The 27,457-nt window shown below is 39.7% G+C and overlaps 1 pseudogene; it reads left to right on the top strand.

Annotated features, from left to right (window-relative positions):
* LOC113834189 overlaps nucleotides 1-27,457 on the top strand; it is a 109,378-nt pseudogene that overhangs the window by 47,919 nt on the left and 34,002 nt on the right.

Raw genomic sequence — 27,457 nt, 5'->3', positions numbered from 1 at the left:
AACTGCTGTCACCGGAGTCTCTTGTGTGCTCACATGTGCCAGGATGTGCCCTTGTCCAACTTTTGGCGGAGATTTGTTTAGGTTCCATGGAGAGAGATTGTGTTTCAGGTCAGTGTATTTTTTCTTAGTATTCCAAATACTTGTCTGAGGGAAACTTGGCCTTCTGAGAACTGTGACTTCACCTGTACCACCTTGGACAACCGTGTTCCTGTGAACAGTAGCCCCCAGTGCTTTGTTTGAAGTGAAGAAGTGGGGCATTGTGTTACTTTCATTGTGTTACTTTGGGTGAGAGTGATCACTCCTGTGACCTGGACTTCCAGACAACATAGTGGCTGGTGTTGCAGCATGACTCCCCTTTGCCAGGGCAGCAGCCATTGGGTGGATGCCTGTTGCTTTGGGGACTACGCCAGCTCCCCCAAGGCAGGAGAAAAGAGGACTCTGGATGCTCTAATTCTGCTGAATGTGAGCGGCACCTGCTTCCAGACATGGCAGGACACCCTGGAGCAGTACCCAGACACTCTCCTGAGCAGTTCTGAGAGAGACTTTTCTACTACCCAGAGACCCAACAGTATTTCTTTCACCCTGACCCAGACATCTTCTGCCACATCCTCAATTTCTACCCCACGGGGAGACGTCACTCTCCTCGCCATGAGTGCCTCTCTGCTTATGATGAAGAATTGATCTTCTTTGACCTCATCCCAGAAATTATTGGCGACTGCTGTTATGAAGAGAACAAGGACTGCAGGAGGGAGAATGCAGAGCACCTGGAGGATGATGTGGACACTGACAACACCGGAGTGCACTGCCACCATGACTACTAGGCAGAGGGTCTGGCGGGCCTTTGAGAACCTTCACACCAGCACCGTGACCCTGGTGTTCTGCTATGTGACTGGGTTTTTCATTGCCATCCCAGTCGTCGCAAATGTGGTGGAAACAGTTCCATGTGGCTCTAGCCCGGGACACATAAAGAACTGCCTTGTGATATACTGCCTGTGTCATGATCTTCACTGTTGAGTACTTACTCCGCCTAGCCGCAGCACCCAGCCGTTACCCTTTTGTGCACAGTGTCATGAGCATCATCGGCCATCCTGTCCGATTACATCAGGCTGCTCATGACAGATAATGAGGATGTCAGTGAAGCCTTTGTCACACTCTGAGTCTTTAGAGTCTTCAGGATCTTTAAGTTTTCCTGAACTCTCAAGGCCTGTGCATCCTGGGGTACACAATGAAGAACTGCACCTCGGAATTGGGCCTCCTGCTCTTCTCTCCCACTATGGCTATTATCAGTTTTGCTACCGTTATGGTTTATGCAGAGAAGGGGTCATCAGCAAGCATCTCTGCAGTCTTCTGGTACACCATGATCACCATGACAACATTGGGTTGTATACAATGTATGTGTGTAGATATTCTCACACAAGTGAAGCTGAGGCCAGAGCAATGGTTTCCATGGAGTGGACAGACATCATAGAGCCTTTACCCAGTAGCTGGTGGAAGCAGAAGCAGACACCCACAGCTAAACAGTGAGCTGAACTCCTGGAATCCAGTTGCAGAGAGGGAGGAGTGATGAGCAAAGGGGTCAAGACCAGGCTGGAGAAACCCACAGAAACAGCTGACCTGAACAAGGGGGAGCTCATGGACCCCAGACTGAGAGCTGGGAAACCAACACAGGACCGACTCAGAACCTCTGAACTGAACGTGGGTGTCAGTTGGGAGGCCCAGGCAATCTATGGGGCCTCTAGTAGTGGATTAGTATTTATCCCTAGTATACGAATGGACTTTGGGAGCCCACTCCACACTTAGCCTAGACACAAGGGGGAGGGCCTAGGCCCTGCTCCAAATGATACAACAGACTTTGAAGATCCCCAAATGGAAGGCCTCACCCTCCCTGAGGAGCAGAAAGGGGATGGGATAGGGGGTGAATGGGGGACAGGGGAGGAAGGGAGGGAGAGGGACCTGGGATTGACATGTAAAACAAGCTTGTTTTTAATTTAAATAAAAAGAAAAAATAAAGAAAAAAATAAGCTCATAGTCACTTTCTCCATCTTAAAAATCTGTAACAGAGGGTTTGACCTTTTGTACTAGGTACCCCTATGCTACTGTTTCATCTCTCTAACCACAGTAGGGAAGAATTATCTACTTTTATAAACCCATGTTATTGGAATTACTCTACTCACATCAATGTTTCTGACCTTAACTACACCTCTGAAGTTCCTTTTACTATGTAAGGCAACACAGTCATAGGTTGCCATGATGTAAGTAGCATCTTCAGATCAGCCATTCCACTGCCTACTACAGTTCATGAAAGCAAATTTATCTCTCAGGAAGAAATGATGAAGAATGATGAAGAGTTGAAAGTCTCTTCTAAAATAGTCTTCAAGCTACTAAGAATATTATATATCTTTTAAATATCTTATTAGTGACAAGAGGACATGGCTCATTTAGTAATGGGGCTGTCACAAAGCATGTGGACCTGAGTTCAGGTCCTCAGCACCCATATAAAAGCTGAGTATGTCAAATTCACCTATAATCTCAACATGGGAGAAAGGATGTAGCAGACAGAGACAGGCAGATTTGTGGAGCTCACAAGGCACTAGTTCAGCCATCAGTATGAACTGTGGGTTCAGTGAGAAAAACTGTCTAAAAACAGAAGATATCTAGCATTCTAGGAAGAGACCCACTGTCAACCTCTGGCATCAACACATATGTGCACAAGCACTTTCATGCACATGTGTACACCCAAACAAATACATGAACATAATCCCCTCCACACATATACACATACACACACTACTAAAAAATCCTATGGATTTGCAAACTAGAAAATGTCATAAATAAATCTTGAGTCTTTCATGGGCAAGGCAAAAATTTTGACAATAAAAGTTTCCAAGTCATACCCCAAAATAAAATAACAAAACTCGTGGTGCTTAATTTCCACTTTAAGATATCTGAAATTCTTTTTTTATAGTCTGTATTTCTTAATCACTATGCCTAAAACTTTTATTTCCCTATCATACTAACACAAAAAATGTACTATGCAAATAGCTTAGATATTGCAAGTACATCACCTTTACTTTGCAAAATAAGAGACTCCTTTAAAAAGAAAACTAATGTCTGAGTATTTTTGTGACACTTCTGGGGTGGAACTCTGGTATGTATATGAAAACTTTCTTGTATTATGCCCATACCCATAGGTCTCTTCTTAAGACCTCTTCTTTTGTTTTTTGCCCCCAATCTTGTTTTTCCCCCATCCCTTGGTCAACCTGATGAGCCATTCACTAATATTTTGCACATCCCACTGCACTCAATCCATGAACCAAGCTGATCTTATCTGTTTCCTCTTGAGTCAGTGAGCCTTAGGGACTGGCCACCATAAGCCATAAGTGTGAACCAAGAAGCAAGCATAACAGGGGTGTGTGCCTTCTTCACATTGGCTGATTATCCATCTAGACATTCGCAAGACTCTCAAGAGCCAACTTTCATCTATCAGTGGCTTTTATAATCTACTTACGATAGATTGTTGCTAGCTACTGCTAACTTTACAAATGCTTTCTATATCCTGGGGGCATTCAAAGAGTCTTCTACAAATGGAACATAGTTCTTTGAAAGAGACTGATTAGCATTCTGTTGGTATTCTAGGGTTCTGCCCTGATACTCTTCTATTAGACTTGTCTAGTGGCATCTTTGTTACTATGGATATCTCTAATACCCCAGTCCATGTAACCCAAACAAAAGAACTTCTTGTACTGTACCCTGACAAGTTACATAGGTCTCTCTTGCCCTGGATGTCACCCAAAACTAATACTGGTCCTAGCATCATTGGTAATAGCATTGTTGGTCATAGTGCTATTCGGAAGTGCTACTTCAGAGAGAATTACCAAAGAGTTTTGGTTCTTTTTTATTTAGAGTAAGTCACAAGGTATGCCATTGAAGTTTTGCTTTGGAGGGAATGTTTCAGCGTGCTTCCACTCACTGTGTTCTCAAACTGTCACTAGTAACATCTGCCTGAGTCTTGTGGGACTTATTCCCACCTAGTGCACGTGGGCTTAGTAATACATCCAGAGGATTCACAGCTTAGTGCTCATCCATCTATTTAACTTATTGCCAACAACATATTTGATGAAAGACAAATTCAGAAGAATTTTCAACCTCTCCAGTCCCCTTCACATTGTTTATAACATGTAGAAGAGCTAAAATTTATCTGAAAGTAGACAATGGTGTATTCTCTTATCAAAAAAATAAGAAAAATCATTTATTCTTCTCATGGATATAAAAGTAATGAATTCCACAAGATCCATAGCTATTAGATATGTAGTAAATATTTTACTTAGAGCTACTTGGTGATAACCTGCTATATTTAACAAATTAGGTAATGTTTTTGTAATTTCCAGAACACTGAATAAAAACTGAAGTGTCATTAGGACCATCATTCCTACATCGTTTTAATTGATTGGGCTAGGAATTGAAACCAGAGCTTCATGCTTAATAAACACACATGTTCATCTATACTCTAGCCTTGGTGTGTTCATTCTTAAAATGTATAATACATACATGCTGTATTTGCCTTAATATGAACCGTGGTGCATTGATGTGATGATTATTTATTCTAAATATTAGTATTAGAGAATTAGTTCCTAATTTTAACTTTTCTAATTGTACATTTCTATTATCATGGACAAAATCTTTCTCAAAATTTCAAATTCACAACCCCAATGGTGAAAATAAATAAGATTTCTTCAGTGCTCTGCACACTACTAAAAGAGAAAGATAAACATCAACCCAGCTACAAACACTGCAATCTACAATGGTAATCTGTCTGCATGATATGCTAGTCCAATACTGGCACAAACATTGTGGGAGTAACCAACCACTGTCTCATTGGCTTTAAGGCCCACTTCATGACATGGAACTCATTCCTGACATGACAGGCCTAGGAGAAAACCAAATGTCATCATTCTGCTAAAGAAACACAGCAGTAAAATTACTCCCAGCTATCCCTGGTATTTCTAGTTCTCAGATGGTTGTGATGTCAGTCACGAAATGAGTGAGTTAAATGCATGTCCTCTGGGAAGGCAACCTCAATCCTGTCACTGCAAAGAAAAACTTACTAAGCAGCTATGTTCTTTAAACCATCTAAGAAAGAAAGACTGGCTGACAACATTAAAATCCCTGATGTATACAATTCCTATGAGAGGCATTCTGGGCAAGTGCAGAGTCATGAAAGACCTCACATTTGATGAATCAGTCATTAAAACGGTACATCATACTACTTGTATATGCCAGAATGCTTATAGCTATTAAGCTATTTTCACAATTTGGGGAACAAGAAATAGTTCTGAATTTTCACCTAATGTATTTCTGTGGGAAAGTACAGCCCCTTTTGACACCTGCTGGCACAGCAGGCCTAACACAGTGTGACAGAGAGATAGAAATGACAGCCAGATTGTGCCTTATTCCTCTGCCAAGATGTCCTAGATTTGCTAAAAATCCAGAGCCGTGTAGAACTGGGGAGTTCACAAAGTGCTGACTAGTTTTACTCCCTGGGGATGCAAGTCTCTCAGCCAAGTCAAAAAGAACAACCTGGTGATCAAAAGATTACAAAGTTCAATTAAAGGCCAACTGTACAAAAGACATTAAAGTAGAAACGAGGAACCCAAAAGTACACCAAGGACTCTTCCCAACTTCAAACACAACATTTTATTTGGCTTTATGTTTAGTCACTTAATATTAATCTTTAGAAAATTATTTTTATAAGAAATGGGCCAAATTCAAAACAACATTTAGATATTAATTTAATTAGTATAAATATCAATTTCTGTTCTCGCAGTTGACATCTGTTAGTATTTTTGCTTTAATTCTAATCCATTGTGAAACTGCAAAAGTTGTTATGATGATAGGCAGATAGTTTCACTCTAATATTAAATAGTCAATACAATACTCTTCTATATGTAAAACTAATCGATCATCATGACCCTTTTCAGCACTGTGGCTCACTAAACCTTGGTAAATAAAGCTTGCAACATGCTGCTAGCCTTCTTAAGCCATTTTCAGGTAGAACATGACAAAAAATATGTAACTTTTAAAAGCCATAAAGCAACCAGATATATGTGCATGTGCAAGAGACAGCATGCTAGGGACTGGCTGTATTTCTAGATTACAATCACAACTTCCTGAGTGCCCTGTTCTTGTTTGGGAATAATAATTAGCAGGGATTATATACAACAAAACCTGAATCATTTCATCTTTGCTTCAGACCTTCAGTTGATTAGCCTTATACAAGTGATTAAGTTCTTTGCTCCTTTGTTTCCTCCTTTGTGAGACAGGATAAAGACAATGTTCTAATTGGAAAGTTGACTTATAATGGGAGAATAAAGGACATGGGTTCTGAGCAGGCACAATCAAGGTGACCATTTCAGTCATATCTGCCTTCAAACACCTAAAATGTTTGTCAGATTAAAAATAAACCCAAATTAGTTCTTGACATTTCGAATGACATAACAAGAACCAATGTGTAAAAGTCACAGGAAGCATATTACTAATCAACCCAAGAAAGAACTTTAAGGTCACTGGAACTGGGACCAATGAATAGGATGCATCAAAAAGCAGGTTAGACCCTGGACTGGGAGAAATAAAATCAGTAGAGAAACTCTAAGGTCCTTTCCAACTCTTAAGTGACAGGATACACTGATATGCATAGTTTCAGAAAAATTCAGCTGTTCTTGTTCCTTTAAAGGTATTGGTATTTCTGCAAGGTCTCTGTCTGGCTTACAAAGAGAAGCATATAAAATTTTGACCAGCTCCTCAGTTGTTATGGTAACAAGAAAAAGGGACATAGCAGAACAGATTGGCTAGTGATTAGAAAGTTCTTAAATAGCAACTGCTGTAAATGAAGTGGAAGCTGATAGTAATAGCAGAATCCAAAGAGTAGTGTGCTTGACCCATCACTTCTGATGAACTGTCAAGTGGAGATATACAACCATAAAGCATGACAGAAATTTCAAACATCAATCTCTCCCTAAACAAGAGAAGGTATTCTGGGCATAGTTACTCATGCAACATTAGAGACAGGGTAATTAATAGAAGTTGCTTTGAATAAATAAATAAATTTATTTTTTTACTACAGTGATTCACAAGCAGTATCTCTAGTTTCCAGTTAAATGAATGTTTAAGGGAGTTGAGTAAAAAAAAATAGATTGTCTGCTGATCTTCTCTCCTTCTCTTCTCCCTGACCCTATCCCCTAGTCTCATCCCCACTTCTGCATCATTCCCTGTAGCCCTGTTCCCATTTCCTGTTAGAATAAACAGATCTTCCCCCTGCTAACTTCCCTCCTCCAATTTATCATTTTATCCAGCCCCCAAACCCTGCCAGCCTGAGGGCCAATCCTCCTAGGGCAACATGTAGGCTGAAGGCAGTTAGTTCCACACCTATTGCTCCTTCAGTTCCAAGTTCCAGTCTTGTCCTCAGCTCTGCAGCAGAACACCTTCAGTCTCCCTTTCTTCTCTGACCCCATCTTCAAAAGATCAGAAAGATCTTCTCTCCATCCTTCCTTCCCCCAATTCAACCCTGTTTCCCAGCCTTCAGTACCAGCAGGCACTCCCTTTGAACACATCAGCTGAGCAGGCCAGGGAAACTGTCATCACATAGCCATCACACTATCCAGAAATCTAGAGCAGAAACAGAAACCAAGGAACAAATCACCCACCCAACAAAGACAAATCTAGAAATCAGCACCTAGACTTACTATCATCCCAAACCCAAATACCTAGACACGTGTGTAAAAACCCCAATCAATAACAGTTGGGGTGGTGTGTCTCCAATGGAGCCCAGCTATTCCACCACAGCAGGTCCAGAATACCTAACATATCTGAACACAAGAGAAAGATCTTAAAACAGACTGTATGAAGATGATAGAGGTTCTTAAAGGGGAAATTAATAAATTCCTTAAAGAAATAGAGGAAGAAACAGTTAAAAGAAATGAATAAAACTGTTCAAGACCTGACAATGGAAAAAAATCAATAAAGATAACATAAACTGAGGGAATTCTGGAAATGAAAAATTCAGGAATACGAAGAGGAACCACAGAAGCAAGCTTCACTAACAGAATACAAGTGATGGAAGAGAGAATTTTAGGCATTGAAGATACTATAGAAGAAATGGATACCACTGGTCAAAGAAAATGTTAAATCTGAAAAACTACTGACACAAAACATCCAGGAAATATGGGACACTATGAAAAGACCAAATCTAAGAAAAACAGGAATAGAGGAAGGGAAAATGTCAGCTCAAAGGCCCAGAAAATGTTTTCAACAAAGTCATAGAAGAAAATTTTCCTAACCTAAAGGAGATACCTATAAAGTAGAAGAAGCCTACAGAACACCAACTAGATTGGATCACAGAAAAAGTCCCCTCAGCACATAATCATCAAAATACCAAATGGACAGAACAAAGAGTATTGAAAGCAAGGGTGGCATGGAGATTGTGGGAGTGGCCAACCAATGATTGGTCCAGCCTCAGACTCATCCCCTGAGATTGAGCCCACCCCTCACTCTGCCTTAGTGCCAGGACCCAGAGGCTAGATGTCCCAGAGACCTAGGATAGAACCAAACATAACTGGAACAAAAGCAATGTAATGATGCCTAACAATATTCTGCTATAGTCAAAGACTGGTAAATACCCTAATTGTTATCAGAAAGCCTTCATCCAGTAACTGGTAGAAACAGACGCAGAGACCCACAGTCAAGAATTACGTCCTAGGGAATCCTGCAAAAGAAAGGAAGGAAAGATCATATGGGGGTGGAGGGTGTCAAGAATATCAAAAGAGAACTCATAGAAACAACCAGTCTGGGCTCATAGAAGCTCAGAGTCTGGACCAACAGCCACAGAGCCTGCAGTGGGAACAACCTAGGTGCTCTGCATATGTGTGACAGTTGTGTAACCTGGCCTATTTATGGGATTGCTAGCAGAGGGAGCAGGGGCAATGCCTAATTCTTTGGCTGGCTCTTGGGAACCTATTCCTCATACTGAATTACCCTGTCCAGACTTAATACAAAGGGAGGCATTTAGTCCTACCTCAACTTGATATACCATGTTTTGTTGACACCCATGGGAGTCCTGCCCCTTTCTGAACAGAAACAGAGGAGCAGTGGGTTAGGAGGGGCAGAAGGAAGGTAGGGGATGGAATAGGAGGGAGGAGGGATGGGAAACTGTAGTCAGGATGTAAAGATAAATGAATAAATTTAATTAATAATAATAATAAAGCTGCTGGGAAAAGGCCAAGAAACATATAAAGATAGACATATTAGAATTACACCTGACTTCTCAGTGGAGACTCTGAAAGCCAAAAGGGTGTGGACAATACCCCACCAGGGAATTGCCACAGCTAATAAACACTTCTAGCAAACTAGGTGGATACAATATTAACTCAAAAAATCAGTAACCCTCCCACATACAAATGACAAACAGACTGAAGAAGGAATCAGGGAAGAACACTTTTCCCAATAGCCTCAAACACTATAAAATATCCTGGGGTAACTCTAACGAAGCAAGTGAAAGACTTGTATGATAAAAACTTCAAATCCTTGAAGAAGATGTCAAAAGACTGAAAGATCCCCTGTGTTTATGAATTGGTAGGATTAGCACAGTAAAAATGGCCATCTTAACCCCACATCTGACAGAGGGCTGATTTCTAAAATATACAATGAACTCAAGAATCTGGCCACCAAAAAACCAAACAATGCAATTAAAAAGTGGAGTACAGAACTAAATAGAGAATTACAACAGAGGAATCTAAAATGGCTGAAAGACACTTAAGAAACTGCTCAGCATCCTTAGCCATCAGGGAAATGCAACTCAAAACAACTCTGAGAAACCATCTTACTCCCGTCAGAATGGCTAAAATCAAAAGCATCAATGACAGTCTATGCTGGAGAGGATGTGGAGAAAGACAAACACTCCTCCATTGCTGATGAGAGTGCAAACTTGTATAATCACTTTGGAAATCAGTATGGTGGTTTCTCAAGAAAATGGGCACCAGTCTACCTCAGGATCCAGCAATCCCTCTCTTGGGCATATACCCAAAGAATGCACATTCATACAACAAGGACATATGTTCAACTATATTCATACCAGCATTATTTGTAATAAGCAGAACCTGGAAGCAACCTAGATGCCCCTCAACTGAAGAATAGATAGAGAAAATGTGGTACATTTACACAATGGAGTACTACTCAGCGGAAAAAAAAATAATGGAATCTTGACATTCCAAGACAAATGGATGGAACTAGAAGAAATGAGAAGAAATCCTGAATGAGGTAACCCAGGCACAAAAAGACAAACAAACATGGTATGTACTGCTCATATATGGTTTTTAGACATAGAGCAAAAGATTACCAGCCTACAATCCACACCACCGGAGGAGTTAGGAAACAAGGAGGACCCCAAGAGAAGATTGCACAGTTCCTCAAAGAAGGGGAGGGGGACAAGAACCCCTAGCAAATTGGGAGCATGGGGGGCAGTAAGGAAGGAGGTGGGAAGAGGAAAAGAGGATAAGGGGATGGGGAAGGAGACAAGAGGACTGAGACAGGGGAGGTATAGAGGAGGGCAAGAAAGGAGATGCCTTGATAGAGGGAGACAATACAGGTTTGGAGAGAGTTGTGGCACAGGGGAAATATTAGGTGATCAACAGGGAGGACCCCAACCAAAAATATAGGCAGTGGTGGACAGGCTGTCATTGATGCCCTTCCACTCTAATGAGATTGATGGCTACCTTGATTACCATTCCTAGAGCCTTCATCCAGTAGCTGATCAAAGCAGAAACAGGCACCCACAGCTAAGCACTGAACCATATTCCTGGAATCCAGTTACAGAGAGGGAGGAGGGATGAGCAAAGGAGCCAAGATGGTGTTACAGAAACCCACAGAAACAGTTGACCTGACCTAGTGAGAACATGGAGACCCTAGTCGTAAAGCTGGGGAACCAGCATTGTACGGAACCAAGCCCTCTGAATGTGGGTGCCAGCTAGGAGGCCAGGGCAGTTTATGTGACCTCTAACAGTGGAGCCAGTGTTTATCCCTAGAGCACAAATGGACTTTGGTAGCCCATTCCCTATGGAGGAACACTATTGCAGCCCAGATACAGAAAGAAGGGCCTAGGCCCTCCCCCAAATGATATGACAGACTTTGATGGTCCCCCGTGGAGGTCCTCACTATATCTGAGAAGGAGGTGGGGGTGGGCTGGGGGGTCTTGTTGGGGAACATGGGAGGATGGGAGGGCAAGGGAATGGGGGGATGGATATGTAAATATGAGTGCCTCTAAAATTAAAAAAAATAATAAAATAATGGTCATCTTACCAAAAGCAATCTACAGATTCCATGCAATCCCATTAAAATCCCAACACAATTCTTTACACACCCAGAAAGAACACTACTCAACATCCCATGGAAAAACAAAAATCAGTAGCTAAAACACTACTGAACAATAAAAGAATTGCTGGAGGTTTCACCAATTTTTTTTTTTATTTCAAGTTGTACTGTAGAGCTACAGTAATAAAAACTGCATGGTACTGGCATAGAAACAGGCAGGTTGGTCAATGGAATCTAATTGAACATCCCATTATAAACACACACACACACACACACACACACACACACATACACACACACACACACACACACACACACACACACCCCAATGGACACCTGATTTTTAAAAAGAATCCAGAAATACACACTGGAAAAAAGACAGAATCTTCAACAAATGGTGCTGCTCAAACTGAATGTCAGCATAAAGAAGAATGCAAATAATTCATATTCATCACCTTGCACAAAACTCAAGTCCAAGTAGATCAAAGACTTCAAAATATAACGAGATACACTGATCCTGGTAGAGGACAAAGTGGGGAATAGCACTGAAAGCATTGACACAGGAGAAGACTTTCTGAACAGAACCCCAATAGCTCAGGCGCTAAGTTCAACAATGAATAACTGGAATCTCATGAAACTGAAAAGCTTTTGTAAGGCAAAGACATTCAGATAAGAAGAAAGCCCACAGAATGGAAAAAGATTTTTTACCAACTCTACATCCTATAGATTACTAGTATCCAAAACATATAAAGAACTTAAGAAACTAGATATCAAAACCTCAAATAATCCAATTTTCAAAATGGAATACAAATCTAAACAGAACTTTCAAATATAGGAAACTCAAGTGGCCAAGAAGCACTGAAAGAAATGTTCAACATCCTTAGCCATCAGGGAAAAGCAAATAAATCAAAACTGCTTTCAGATTCTATCTTACACCTGTCAGAGTGGCTGAGATCAGTAACACAAATGACAGGTCATGCTGGCAAGCATGTATAGTAAAGAGAACAATCTTCCACTGCTGGTGGGAGCACAAACTTGTACAGCCACTATGGAAATCCATATGACATTTCCTTAGAAGGTTGAGAGTCGACCTATTTCAAGACCCAACTATACCACTCTTGGGCACATACCCAAAGAATGTTCCATTCTACCACAAGGACACTTGGTCAATCATGTTCATTGCTACTTTATTCATAACACCCAGAAACTGAAAACAACATCTATGTCCCTCAAGAGAAGAATGGATAAAGAAAACCTGGGACATTTACACAATAGAGTATTATTCAGCTGTTAAAGAAAAATGTCACCATGAAATTTGCAGGCAAATGGAGAAAACTAGGAAAAAATCATCCAGAGTGAGGTAATCCAGACTCAGAAAAATAAATATGGTTATGTATTCTCTTACTTGTGGAAACTGGCCATTAAGTAAATGATAACAAAGCTACAATCCATATACCCAGAGAAGATAGGTGTAGAAGAAGGGTCTGGGGTGGACACATGGATATCCCTGGGTGAGGAAATAGAATAGATTTTATGGGTGGACTGGGGCAGGTGGATTATGGTAAAGGAATGATCAGGTGCAGAGAGAGAGAGAGGAAATGGGGTAGAGAAAGAGAATGCGGAGAGAGTCAGATGGAATTGAGGGGCATTTGAGGGATTATATGGAAACCTAGTGCAGCCAAAACTTTCTAAAAAATGAAGGGGATCCCAGTGAGGTTTCCTAATAATAGGAAATACTGAGTCTCAACTGGCTATCTCTTGTCACCAAATGAAGCTTCCAATATCGGGACTGGGTTGCATTCAATTGAATTATTGGCCAAGGGGATTCACATGAAAATCCCCAACCATCTCCAGCTGTTGTTAGACATGTGTTGTTCTCTGCAAACTGACAAGGGTGACCCATTGTCAAGGACAACACCCATACAAGGCATTAACATGGTGAAGTCCAGCTTGTGTCTGATGGAGCCTTCACCATAAGTTCTACTGTCTTTGGTACAGTCCACCGAAGAGAAATGTAAACACCAACCCAGTCACAAAACCATTGACTTACAATCAATCCTGCCTGCAAAATATGCCAAAGCAGTGGTGACACAGAACTTGTAGGAGCAGTCAATCAATGTCTAATTTTACTTAAGACCATTTCCATGAGATGGTGCCCATACCTGACACTGCTTGTGTGACAAGAATCAGAGACCAGACACCCATTGCAAATGGATGGAGGATACCAGGAGAATAAGACCCTGTGAATCAACTAAGCCAGGCACACGTTAACTTACAGAGACTGACACAGCAAGCACAGGGCCTACACATGTCTATACCAGGTCTTCTGCATATATTTTATAGTTATTATCGTAGAATTGTTGTGGTACTCCTGACCAAGAATGAATGGGTCTCTGACTCTTTTGTCTGTTCTTAGGACCCTTTTCCTTCTGTTGGTTTGCCTTGATCAACTTTGAAATGAAGGCTTTCTTCATCTTATATTTTATTTTGTCATGTTTGGTTTTTGTCTCTTAGAAGTCTGTTCTTTCCTAATGAGAGGCAGAAAGGGAGTGGATCCAGAGTGGCGGGGTGGTGGGGAGGAAGTGGGAGAGTTGAGGGAGGGAAAACTACTATTAGGAGATACTATATGAGAAAATAATATATTTTCAATAAATGGGAAAAAGGAACATCGGGTATTAAAAGAATAAAATAAAGAGCTGAGTATATTTTCAGGAACCATTTGTACAGCCAAGTACAGTGGTTTGATGATGCTGCATGAGTGGAGGCTGACTCCTGCCATGTGCAAAGTCTCCTGTACAATACCACATGGTTTGAATAACAGCAATCATGCTGCTCAGAAAGGAGGAAAGTGTTACTTTGTCCAGTCAAACACATCTATAGGCCAAGATGAAATGTAGTAAGTCTAAATAATGTTTAAATGGGACAAAGTCATCTGGACGAGAGAAAGAAAACAAAACTATTTTAACTTAATGAGAACTAAAATTATGCTCATTTCAACATAATTGGTATTAAGTTCCCCTTTGAATAAGCCTTTGTCCATATGTTTAGCTATTTTCTAGATATGAAATAAGGAATTTAACTGGATTTGAAACTATCTCAAGGCTGGGCAGAATGATTTTTGAATTTACTAGAAGCCTATACAAAGTTGATATCCATCCGGTTTTGCTCAGGGGCCCATGACTCCCAGAAGATTTGAAAAGTATGGCTCACTACAAATGCTAATTAGTCCCCATAGCAACCAATTAGCTTCAGAAATGTCTACCATAAATTCTATATGAACTTCAATGTTTCTGTAAGTCAGGAGGGGAAGAGAAGAAAGATGCCTGAGGATAGTTGCTAAAACGTCCAGGCACAATGTGTGTGTTATCACAGGACTTTCACATAGGCTTACAGCTGCTCCAGACAGATTAACCCTCTCTCTTAAATTCAGCACAAGAGACAAGAGTTCTATTTTTTTCTTGTTAGTAAGTACAGCACCACTCACCATCAGGGGCCACATCAAGTATTAAAAAGTTCGAAATCAACATTTCTGAACTAACTGTAGGAGGCACAAGAGGAAAACAAATGTATTCTTGTGACTTAATCCAAATAATGTGGGATGCATCTCTAAGTTAAGTTAGACTTTGCTGCAATTTATCTCTCCCATGGGATTTCAGAAAAGCAGATATATCGTTATAAATAGAGGCAAAATGAGAAACCATGAAGAAACATGTCAAGGCATCTGTAAATTTATGAACCTTTTGATGGGTGTTCTAATGCTGAAAATACCTATTTTTTCTCAAATTAAATTAATTCTCCTAATTACAAAATGGCTGGGTGAGGCTGGGTGATACGGGTTCAGGAAAAGTAGTGTTGGTCACCAGTCTGGATGAGCTGATAGATAGAAAGAGAGGGCTGGTTCCTGCAGGTTATCTTCTGACCTCCGTATAGACACTGTGGGATGCATGAGTGCTCTCTCTGCCTTCTCTATGTCTCTGTGTCTGCCATCCCTTTCTCTCTCTCTTTCTCTCTTTCTCCTCTAATCCCCCTCTCTCTAATGTGTATACACACACACACACACACACACACACACACACACACACACACACACACAGTAGAATATATTCCTGGCGAACACTGTTATTGATAACATGTGGTTCTGAAATGAGTTACCTGTTTCTGTAGTGTCTGGCAATAAAAATACCCTTTCAAAAGACCTACCCACACAAATGAATATCATGAGACTGCTGTCACCAAAATATCTCCCAATAAAATACAGAACATGAATTATCATGATTAAGAATAACCCCACGGGGGTCAGACATGGAATACATCTTCAGTCCCAGTACGTGGGAGGTAGAGGCAAGTGGATCTCTGTGAGTTTAAGACCTACCTAGCTAGTTACGGACCATCCAGGGCTACATAGTAAAACCCTGTCTCAAGAAACAAAACAAACAAAAACCAAACAAGTAAAAGGACTAATTCTACCCTATGTAGGTGTTTAGGTGCTTGCTGCTGAAATTCTGGACCTTAATTCCTAAACTAACATGTATTTTTTCCCCTATTCTGTTGCTAGTTCTGTCTTCTCCCTGCTCTTCAAGCCCTAAAGGCCCCAGTTACTGGAGCTGCCTAAACTCCCTTTGTCTACTACAATGTGACAGCAGTGATCTATTGCTACTTTCAGGCCTCAGTCCCTGAGGAAGCTGAGCTTAATCCTTTCTCCATGTACTGAGATTACCATACTTCCTCCCCAGCCAAATTTTCCAGGCATGGTGGGAAATATACCTTTCCCAAACACATATATGGATATTCAATCACTCTGGCATTGCATTCCCAGAATCAAATGTTTCCATTTCTCATTTCTTTATTGTTTGACCCTTCCAATGTTACCAAGTTGTCCATTTTAAAATGTCAAACACTGAACTAGCTGAGTCTACTCAACAGAAAACTATGATAGAGCACATTCATACTTTAAATCTGTATTTGATTTAATAATAAAACAGTAGAACATTAGGATGTGGCAAGGAAATCCATCCCTTTATCCATTAATAGTCCCAATTGTTTCCCATCTTGTAGCTGACTATTCTACTTGTTTTGTCTTTACACGGTTAACTTTAAAACATTAGTTTGCATGAATGGAATGTTGTTCACTTTATAAATTAGCCTACAAATTTTAGTGGAGAAAAATAAGAGTAATGATTTTCCTATCACTCCATTCTCCATTTTTATGTTCCTATTTTATCGTAGTTTGTGTATCTTTGTGATCTAGTGAAAATAACATACCACAAAGTGTTCTTCCACACTTTGTCATGGATCATTTTTACTGGCTATTGTTTTTGATCCTTTGTTCTGCTTGAATAAGACAAGTTTTTTTCTCTATATAATGTTTGTACACAGTCCTCTGAAAGGTGAGTTTGGAAAAGAACAAACATTGTATCAGGAATGGATCCACTGCTTTTCAGCCTTATTCATTTTCGTGAATGAGATGAGAGTCTTGTCATGAAGTGATGCTTTATGTTGTTGGTTGCTCTTAGGGTTTGAAAACGACCTGAGTCCATCCCTTTCCCTTGACTTTGCTAGTGGAAGTCAGAAGAGATGAAGGGAGACTCCACCGTGAGTGAGGAGTATTTCTGATGTAGCATATTTTCCCAGTGCCTTTAAGTTTCATTGTTTTGTCTCAAGGACAAAGAATCTTTATGTGCTGTACATATGCCTTGTTACTATACATAGCATATATTGTTTTATCAGGATAAGCACAAAAATATTTCATATTTCATCTGCTTTTGCAAGGATACCTTGATATTTATTCTTTCGTCAAGAAAAAGAGGAAGTCAGTTTCTCCAACCCCTTGAGCCCAGGCTAGACTGATACTTCTTAAGCAGTAAGTATATCAGCATAGCAAGGATAAGTCATAGTCTCTTCTGACCCAGCATTCCCCATTCTTATTTCCAGGGATGCCTTCTCTAGAGAAGCTTAGCTTTCATCCTATGAAAAGCCCCAGCTACAAGAGTTCATGAGGAGAGGTTCCAAGTACAACCCAAGCTGATCTTCCAGAGGATAGCTAGGACTGACTCAGCCCTGATGGTGAGTGGTCTAAATTATTCACTCACATAGAAGGTTCACAGGCCCCTTAAGGCATATGATCTCAGTCCTAAGTGAGGCCCAAAGACTCCTTCAGCTCAACTTTGTCAGTCTACAGAGCATAATATTTTTGCTGGAAGCCATTAAGGTTTGAGGTAATTTACTAAGTGGGAAGAGATAATAAGATACTAACCATATGAAACCAGGTCCTGTGAACCATTACCACATCACAGTCTCCTGGAGCTGACCTCTAGAAATGAAGGGAAACATACTAGATGCCAAATATAACCTTCAAATTAAAATTAGATTGAACTGATATTGTGGTTGATACAAGCAGCATAAAAAGTGGTGTGTGTGTGTGTGTGTGTGTGTGTGTGTGTGTGTGTGTGTGTGTGTGTGTGTTGGGTAGTGCTATTTGTTCCTTGTGGCTTTTGTAACAATTTCTGGAAAATTTGATGATTTTAAACAACAGAAATTTATTTTACAGTCTATATATCTAAAGATAAGGTATTTATTAACAGGGCCATGAATTTTAGTAAATATATACAACCCGTAGTCCATGGGCTTCATGTACACCAAGATGACAGTCAATGTAACCTAACACAAACTCATATCCTTACTTTAAATGTTATGAGACTTTTGTGTGATCTTTTAAACTTAATTTAATGGTTCTCAATCATGAATGTTTGAGATTACCTGTCTGTCAGAAACTTGAAGAGGCCTATAAATTAGAGACACCCTGTATGTATCTGACTTTCAGGCACAGTGTCTGTCAGGCCTGTAAGTTAGAGATATCCCTTCCTTATGTAATCCAGATTTTGATTATTGTGTTCCTTTCCTGGCTTCTTTGGATAATGGCTGCATCACACCAGGCCTCTGGTTTCATGTCATCTCTTTTATTTTTCACTTTGTATTGTCCTCTCTCTCTCTCTCTCTCTCTCTCTCTCTCTCTCTCTCTCTCTCTCTCTCTGTGTGTGTGTGTGTGTGTGTGTGTGTGTGTGTGTGTGTGTGTGTTTTGCCCTCTCTGCCCCCTTATTCTAAGACCTTAAAGTCTCTCATTAGCTCAAGAAAAATTTTCCCCTTAGCTTAAGATTCTTAGAATTTTACATCTACAAAAGACAGTTTTCCCAGATTCCAGGAATTTGATAACAAAGGAGAACTCCACCCCCCATCCACTTATCACATTTGGTGTAAGAACAGGACACTGAAATTGGCCCCTATCACCTAAAGCTTGTGGTATGTAAACAAAGCTGATCAAAATAAACAAAATGTGCCACATGCACTGGATAGAGTTTCAAACACAGATGGTCGTTCATATTGTAGTATGAATCCTCCCTGTGAGACTGACAACCAGTCTGAGTTCATCTCTGAATCTGCCCATTCCATTCAGCTGCTGTGCCCATGGACTAAGTGTTAGAGAAAGGTGGGGTGAGTAAGTCGTTCCAAATCAATTCAAATTAAACATAGAAGCTCAGTGGATTTTACATGATCTTACCTGGGTTAAAGTCATCTGACAATGCAGAGTGACTTTGTAGTGCTACTTTGGAATTCTCATGGCAAATCTGTGATATTGGTTGCATACTTGGTGATATTCAGCCATTCTCTAACTGACTGAAAACTTCCATATAATTTCTATAAGTGTGTTATTATTTTCTTCACTTAAGTTTTAATTTGTTCGAGGCCAGCATGGTCTCCAGAGTGAGTGACAGGTTATGCTCCAAAGCTACACAGAGAAACCCTGTCTGGAAAAAGATGTTTTAATTTTTTTCTTCATCTAGCACTACCAAGTATAATTACCCAAACTTCTTTATCTACCCTGCAGTCTATTAAGAAGACTATCTCAAAGAAAAATCTCATAGCTCAGAACCTCCCACTAAGATGTGTAAGACTAGTCAGGTCTGATGTGGTCTAAATTTGGTCTTAGTATTGGCAGCTGTCAAATGCACTGAACCCTCGGGTCTGTTAGTTTTGGCAACCATTGCTACTGGAGGTTTATGCCTTATAAATTCAATCACTTCTGTTTGAAATTATATAAAATCCAAGCCAAGGATTAACAGATAATGAATTCCCTCTGCTGAGCTGTTCATATGATCCACCAAATACTTCCATTTGTCAAAAGGTTGGTTTGAAAATGTTGGTATTTAATATTTTCTCTCTTTCCCCTCACCTCCCCTTCTCTCTCTCTCTCTCTCTCTCTCTCTCTCTCTCTCTCTCTCTCTCTCTCTCTCTCACACACACACACACACACACACTTTAAAAGGGGGATTAAGAGAATAGCTATAGCCATGATTCCATGATTTTATCTTAAAACACATATGCGCAGATGTAACAACAATGAAAAAAAACAGGTCAGAAATTTGAGAGAACAAGAAGCTACATGAGAGGAGCTAGAGGGAGGAAAAAAGATTGGGTAAATTATGCAATTATAATTTAATTTCAATTTTTTCAGTTATTTTAAACACAGAGAGTAAGGTGATGGGGGTTGTCCTTCTGTGTACATATTTCTGTTATTGGTCGATGCATAAAACATTGTGGCCAACAGAGGCAGGGAAATAGACAGGACTAGGAGATGAAGGAATTCTGGGAAGTATAGGCAGATAGCAGACACAATGTGAGACGGAAAGGTAGGATGCACAGGACCCTGGCGGTGTGGATTATAGGCTGCTACTTTTTTGCTCTAGGTCCAAAATCCATATACAAGTGAGTACATACCATTTTTGTCTTTTTGTGACTAGGTTACCTCACTCAGGATGGTTTCTTCTAATTCCATCCATTTGTCTGTGAATTTCAAGATTTCATTGATTTTTTTTTCTTTCCTTGTTGAGTAGTACTCCATTGTGTAAATGTACCACATTTTTTTTCCTTCCATTCTTCAGTTGAGGGGCATCTAGGTTGCTTCCAGGTTCTGGTTATTGCAAACAATGCTTCTATGAACATGTTTGAACAGATGTCCTTGTTGTATGAATATGCTTCTTTTGGGTATATGCCTAAGAGTGGAATTGCTGGATCTTGTGATAGACTGATTCCCATTTTCCTGATGAACCACCATACTGATTTCCAAAGCGGCTGTACAAGGTGGCACTCCCACCAGCAGTGAAGGAGTGTTCTACTTTCTCCACATCCTCTCCAACATAAACTGTCATTGGTGTTTTTTTTTTTTATTTTAGCCACTCTTCTGACAGGAATAAGATGGTATCTCAGAGTTGTTTTGATTTGCAAGTCCCTGATGGCTAAGGATGCTGAACACTTTCTTATGTGTCTTTCAGCATTTTTAGATTCCTCTATTGAGAATTCTCCATTTGGTCCTGTACCCCACTTTTGAACTGAATTATTTGGTATTTTGGTGACTAGCTTCTTGTGTTCTTTGTATATTTTGGAAATCAGCCCTCTGTCAGATGTGAGGTTGGTGAATATCTTTTCTCATTCTGCGAGTTGCCATTTTGTCTTGTTAGCTGTGTCCTTTGCCTTACAGAAGCTTCTCAGTTTCAGGAGGTCCCATTTATTAATCATCGATCTCAGTGTCTGTGCTACTGGTGTTATGTTCAGGAAGCGGTCTCATTACCAATTTGTTCCAGGGTACCACCTACCTTCTCTTCTAAGAGGTTCAGTGTGGCTGGATTTATGTTGAGGTCTTTGATCCATTTGGACTTAAGTTTTGTGCATGGTGATAGATATGGATCTATCTTCAGTCTTCAACATGCCAGAGAATCTAGGAAACAAGGAGGACCCTAAAAGAGACACACATGGTCCCCTGGAGAAGGGGAAAGGGACAAGATCTCCTAAGCTAATTGGGAGCATGGGGGAGGGGAAAAGGAGTTAGAAGAAAAAGAAGGGTAGAAGAGTAGGGGAGAGGAGAACAAGAGAGAGCAGGAAGATCGAGTCAGGGGAAGAATAGAGGAGAGCAAGAAAAGAGATACCATAATAGAGAGAGCCTTATAGGTTTAAAGAGAAATCAGGCACCAGGGAAATGTCCAAAGATCTACAAGGTTGACTCCAACTAACAATCTAAGCAATGTTAAGAGGCTACCTTAAAAGCCCTTCTCTGATAATGAAATTGATGACTACCTCTTATGCTATCCTAGAGCTTTCATCCAGTAGCTGATGGAAGCAGAAGCAGACACCCACAGCTAAACAATGAACTGAACCCTGGAACCCAGTTGCAGAGAGGGAGGAGTGATGAGCAAAGGGGTCAAGACCAGGCTGGAGAAACACAGAAAAACAGCTGACCTGAACAAGGGGCATTCATGGACCCCCAGACTGATAGCTAGGAAACCAGCATAGGACTGTTCCAGACCCCCTGAATGAGGATGTCAGTTTGGAGGTCTGCTTAACCTATGGGGCCTCTGGTAGTGCATCAGTATTTATCCCTAGTACATGAATGGACTTTGGGAATCCATTCCACATAGAGGGATACTCTCTCAGCCTAGACACACAGGGGAGGGTCTAGGCTGTGCTCCAAATGATATGACAAATTTTTGAAGATCCCCATGGAAGGCCTCACTCTCCATAGGGCGCAGAAGGGAATGGGATGGGGGTTAGTGGGGGGGGGCAGGGAAGGAGGGCAGGGAGGTTGACATCTAAATGAAGCTTGTTTCTAAGTCAAAGAAAAAAGAAAAAAGGTATGTGCTGGACCCTTCTCCAGTAAGATAAGACCACGTGGAAATACTTAGATTAATAGAAATGGATTAGTAATTTAGACAGAGCTAGCCAATAAGAAGTCCTAGTCACTGGCCAACAGTTTCATAATTAATATAGCACCTGTGTGTTTATTGGGGCTCAAGGGCAGCGGGGCCTGATGTGCCACAAAACTCATGCTTACAAAAGTAAGGTGTATCATACTTTTAAAAAATCTGTTCTCTGGGCTTGGAAAAAAGGCAAAATGGAAATATAAATGATAAGGTCATGAGGTTAATCCCCAATTAACATGATAGCATCTTTGAATCAGAGGCATGAGAACTTGTTTTATGTTCTGCTCCCTGCCCTTTCTGGATATGAGTATGAACGAGCTGGGAAGAATGGCCTCATCAGACCCTGGCACTACCTTTGCCCTGGACCTGCTAGCTGTGAAACTGTGAGAAGTGTCTGTGGCTTAAGCCACATATTCTATGGAGATGTGTCACTGCAGCCCAGATGACTGTGATAAGCTCTACTTCCCCCACTAGTTTCTGATGGGTGAGAACTAACTAACAACGATATGGAGGAAGTCATATCTTGCATTGTATGCTCTACAGAGGCTGACTGAGGTTGGGATGCTGTTCAGAGTTTGTGGTTAACCATTCCTGCCATAATATTAATTCACTGCTTCAGCAGAATGCATTGCTGTCCACTTAGTCCATTTGGTTTCCAAAGCAATTAAAACGACAAACACCAAAAATTATGCACTATTGCTATATTCATAGCTTTCTCTAACTGTAGATCTCTAACTGTTCTTACCACTTTTTGTTTTGGTGTAGGACATAGCATAGCACTCACATCATATACCTCTACATGACGCTTCCAGTATTTCAACCAGACTTAAAGGGAGGATTAATATTGCATGGGTGATAATCTTCATTATTCCTAACTTGGCCAAGGGTAGAACCCTTGATTACATAAAACACTACCTTGCTCCATGTTGAGGCTGTCCTTGGAACTGATACTCTTAACCCTTAAATATCATTGAGTCACAATTTACAATCAAGCCTTGGAGGGTATGTCTTCCTTTAATGTCTTCTCTTTGTTCTTCATCTATGATAGATAATTAAAAAGAGAAATTAAATGAAAACAAGAAAACTACATTTCCTCACAATTACTCACTGAGGCAACTAAACTCTGAAAATGTAAAGAAGGGCAAACCAATTCTATTTAATACAAAGTAATGAGCAGAAAACTGCCTTCAGCATCCCCACTTAATTGTCCAAACAGCTCCTACAAATTAAATAAATGCATTGTCACACCTGGTTCTTTAATAATGAATTCTCATTAGCTACTATGGCAAGATCAAAGGCCTCTGCTGATCCCTTGGTTGAAACCACCTGTGGACAAAGCATGAAAACTTCTACTTTCCAATTGTTTAAAGGCAAGCAATTAATTTATCAGATAATAAATAGCACACCAAAACAGAGAAATACCAGACAACAATGGACCAGGATTTTGTTGGTTCCATGAGGAACAGATATTGAGCACAACCTCTGGAAGAGATTCACTTCTAAGGAAAGATTATTATTCTACTTCCTTAGCAGGAACTATGACAAAAATCACTGCCACACTGTAAATGAACACAACAGGGTCACCTCATGGTAAGTGGAAAGACCATGAATAAACCCAAGCAATACCAGGGCTGCTGTCACTCATTATATTATTCTTACAGTCCGATTTCCTCTAATCAGGATTAGAGAACATAAACCCAGATGGAGAGCACTCACCAGGAAGATTTACATAAAATAAAACAAAAGACAACATTGGGAGAATTGGGAAAAATAAAAAATTGGACATTAGGAAATCTCCACAGGCTCACAGCGCAACTGAGAAAGGGAGCAGGAGAGGTGGTCTTTCCTGGAGAAGAGCTCAACAACTGGCTAACTGGCTTCTCAGAGCCAAATAGTCAGCCCTTGTATAATGTACAAGTAACATTATATGGACTTGATAGATTATATTTAGGAGTGTGTGCGTGTGTGTGTGTGTGTGTGTGTGTATGTGTGTGTGTGTGTGTGTGTGTGTGTGTGTGTGTGTACCAATCCAGATAGACATCCAATAGCAATTAATGAAAAATGTGGCCAAGAACTTGAAGAAGAGCAGGAAGGGGTGTATGAGAGAGTTTGAAAGATGGAAGAAATGTTGTAATTAAATTACAATCTCAACACAGACAACAAAAACAGAGGAAAGCAACATTTACAGAAAATGTGAAACATAGAACTGAGATCAGGGGTGAGGATAAGGCCAAGATAAGGGTACATTAAGATACCAAGAAAAAGATCTAGAAGAGAATCACCAGACTTTCCAAGCATAGTCTCAAGAGACCAGACCTAAAAATATATAGGGCAGAAGAGGGAACTGAGTCAAAGATTAGAGACTTCATGCACTGACATTATAACAGAAAAATTTCAAACCTATATGAAGAAGTACACAACCAAATAAAACAGAAATTTAGAACTCCAGATCAGAGGTGGCCCTCTCCACAGAACATCACAATCAAGATGTCAAAAATACAAAGAAAAGAAACAATATCAAAAGCAAGAGAAAAATACCAAATCTCCTACAAAGACAAACACTTCAATATATATGCACAAGAAAAAAAGTTCTGAAAAAGACTCTAGTAGAACAGGAAATACTTCAAGAATTGATAAGTAGGATTACATGGAATTATAAACCTCCTACACAGCAAAAGAAACAATCAAGAGACAACCTACAGAATGATAGAAAAATCTTTGCTAATTTATATATGTATATATAGAAAGTTATTGCCTAGAATACATAAATATCTGAAAAATTAAGCACAAAACAATCTTTCAGTTAGTAAATGGACAAATACATCCATAAACTATTTCAAAAGAAGAGTAATAGCCAATTAATACATACTCAACATTCTTAGTCATAAGGTAAATACAAATGAAATCTACTTAGTGATTCCATTCATCACAGTCACACTGTCCAATACCAAGGAAACAACTGACAACAAATGTTGATGAGGATGTAGAGGAACTTTATGCATTGCTGGTGGCACTGGAAACTTGTGAAACCATTATGGACACCAATATTACAGTTTCTCAAAATATGAAAACCAGACATGCCATATACCTTAGTTAGAGTTTCTATTACTATGATGCAGGTAACCCCAGCTGCAGTGTGTTCATGAATACAAAGCCACATTGTTTCCAGAAGAAAGATTTCACAGTGCTCTCCCCTATACTACTACTAATTAATTAACGTCTGTTCACCGCTCCTGAGATGTTTCCTGAGCCATGTGGACATACAAAATTCCCAATGATAAAGAAAAACTGCAAATAATGTGGAGGAAGATGCTCAATGTCCACCTCTGGCCTCTGCATGCATGAACACACACATATACACATGCTCGTATGGATAAAAACAGCCACGTGAACACAAACATCACTCGGGCACATGCTCATGTACTCATGGGTTTTGATACACTAGTATTTATTCATCTTAGCAATGGTCACTCAAATCATTCTCCCATTTAAAAAAATTTAAAGATTCTTTAATTTTAATTTTATAGTTATGAGTACCCTTCATATATGTATTGTATTATATGCATTCTCAGTGTCTTCAGAAGCAAGAAAGGGGACATCCGACTTCCAGGAACTTGACTTACAGATGGTTGTGAACCACCAAGTGGTGCTGGGAATCAAGCCTGGGTCTTCTGCAAGAACAACAAATGCTCTAAACCGCTGAGCCATCTCTCCAGTGCTCATCATCCTATTTTTGAACTAGGATTTTTTTTTGTAAGTTCCTCAAGTAATGAGTATGTAACACTTTGTAAGGTGATTATTTGACAATGATTTTTCTCATTCTGTAGTTTTCTTCTTTGGGGTAAAGAAGCTTTGCAATTTTATGGAATCAGATTTCTCAGATTCTTTTGGGGTCCTGTACAGAAAATCTTTACATGGGCCAAAGCAGTGAAATGCTTCCCTTGTGTTGTCTTCTCATAGTATTAAAGTAACACTGCTAAAGCTTTGGTCTTTTATCTATTTTGAGTTACTTTTGTCCCTGGTGAGAGACAATAGTCAAGTTTCAGTCTTCTTTGTGTGGGTGTCCAGTTTTCCCAGATCCATATGTTGAAGAGTCTGCCTTTTACAAAAATGGATACTTTGTGTACCTTTGTTGCAAGTCAGTTGGCTGAAAATCTGTGCCTTCTTATTTCAGTAACCTGTGTGATTACCATGGTATCTGTCTGTTGTATGCCAGTACCATGCTGTTTGGCTTATAACTGCTCTACAGTGTCCTCAAGGGTATCATGATGCTTCTGGGATTGTTTTTCCCCATTGCTTTGATATGTGGTCTTTTATAATTCCATACAAATTTCAGGATTTTTTCCCTAGCTCTCTGAAGACGAACATTGACATTTTAGAGGGGATTAACATTTGATCCTGTAGATCTTCATGCTAATACTGACATTTAGCCTCATTCATTATTGCTGTCTGGAATGGAAACAGAAAGACTTTTGATTTTTTTCTGTCTTCTTCAGTTCATTTTATCAGTATTTTGCCATTTTTATTATAGAGGGCTTAGACTTCCATGGTTTTATTCACTTCTATGATTTGTTGTTGTTTGGCTTGTTGTTGAAAATGATTTATTTGTTTTGTAGCTACTATGAATGGAATGGTTTCAATGATTTTTCCTCAACAAATTCATTATTGCTATGTAGAAAAGTTATTGATTTTCTTATGGTAATTTTGTGACCTGTAATTTCCTTATTTTTAACAGTGTTTTGGTATGGTGTTTGGGTTATTTTATAGATAGAATCCTGTCACCTCCACACAAGAAACTGGCCTCTTCCCTTCATATTTATATGGATTGTTTATTTCTCCTTCCTAATTGATCTGATAAACTTTCTAGTACTACACTGGATAAGAGACAGGAGAATGGGGAGCCTCCTCTTGTCCCTGACATTAGCAGAAATGCTAAGGGGTGTATTTAGCTTTTTCTAATTAGAAATTTTTTAAATTTTTAATCATTTTGTCTTATTTGTACTCTGATTTTTGTTTCTTCTTTCCTTCCATTTTGGTTCGGATTTCCCATGATTTCCTATTCCTTGAAATACATCATTTTTATTTGAGATATTTCTCTTTCTTTTTTAGTTCTCTCTAATAAAGACTATACATTTTGAAATAAGATAAATTTGTTACCTGATACACAGTCTATTTGAGACAAATCTCCACAAATTAGTGAAAAGAATTTATACTCTGGGAAGATATTAGATGAAATGTTCTGTAAATGTCTATTAGTTCCATTTGATTTGTAGTATAATTTAACCTTGAAGTTACTTTGTTGACTTTTTGTCTGGATAATAGGCCTAGTGATAAAAATAGCTTGTTGAAAT

Source organism: Cricetulus griseus, chromosome 2 (assembly GCF_003668045.3).
Source record: "Cricetulus griseus strain 17A/GY chromosome 2, alternate assembly CriGri-PICRH-1.0, whole genome shotgun sequence".
In the NCBI taxonomy this organism is placed as follows: Eukaryota; Metazoa; Chordata; class Mammalia; order Rodentia; family Cricetidae; genus Cricetulus; species Cricetulus griseus.
Note: the sequence above shows the minus strand (reverse complement) of the source record. Positions and strands in the feature narration are given on the sequence as shown.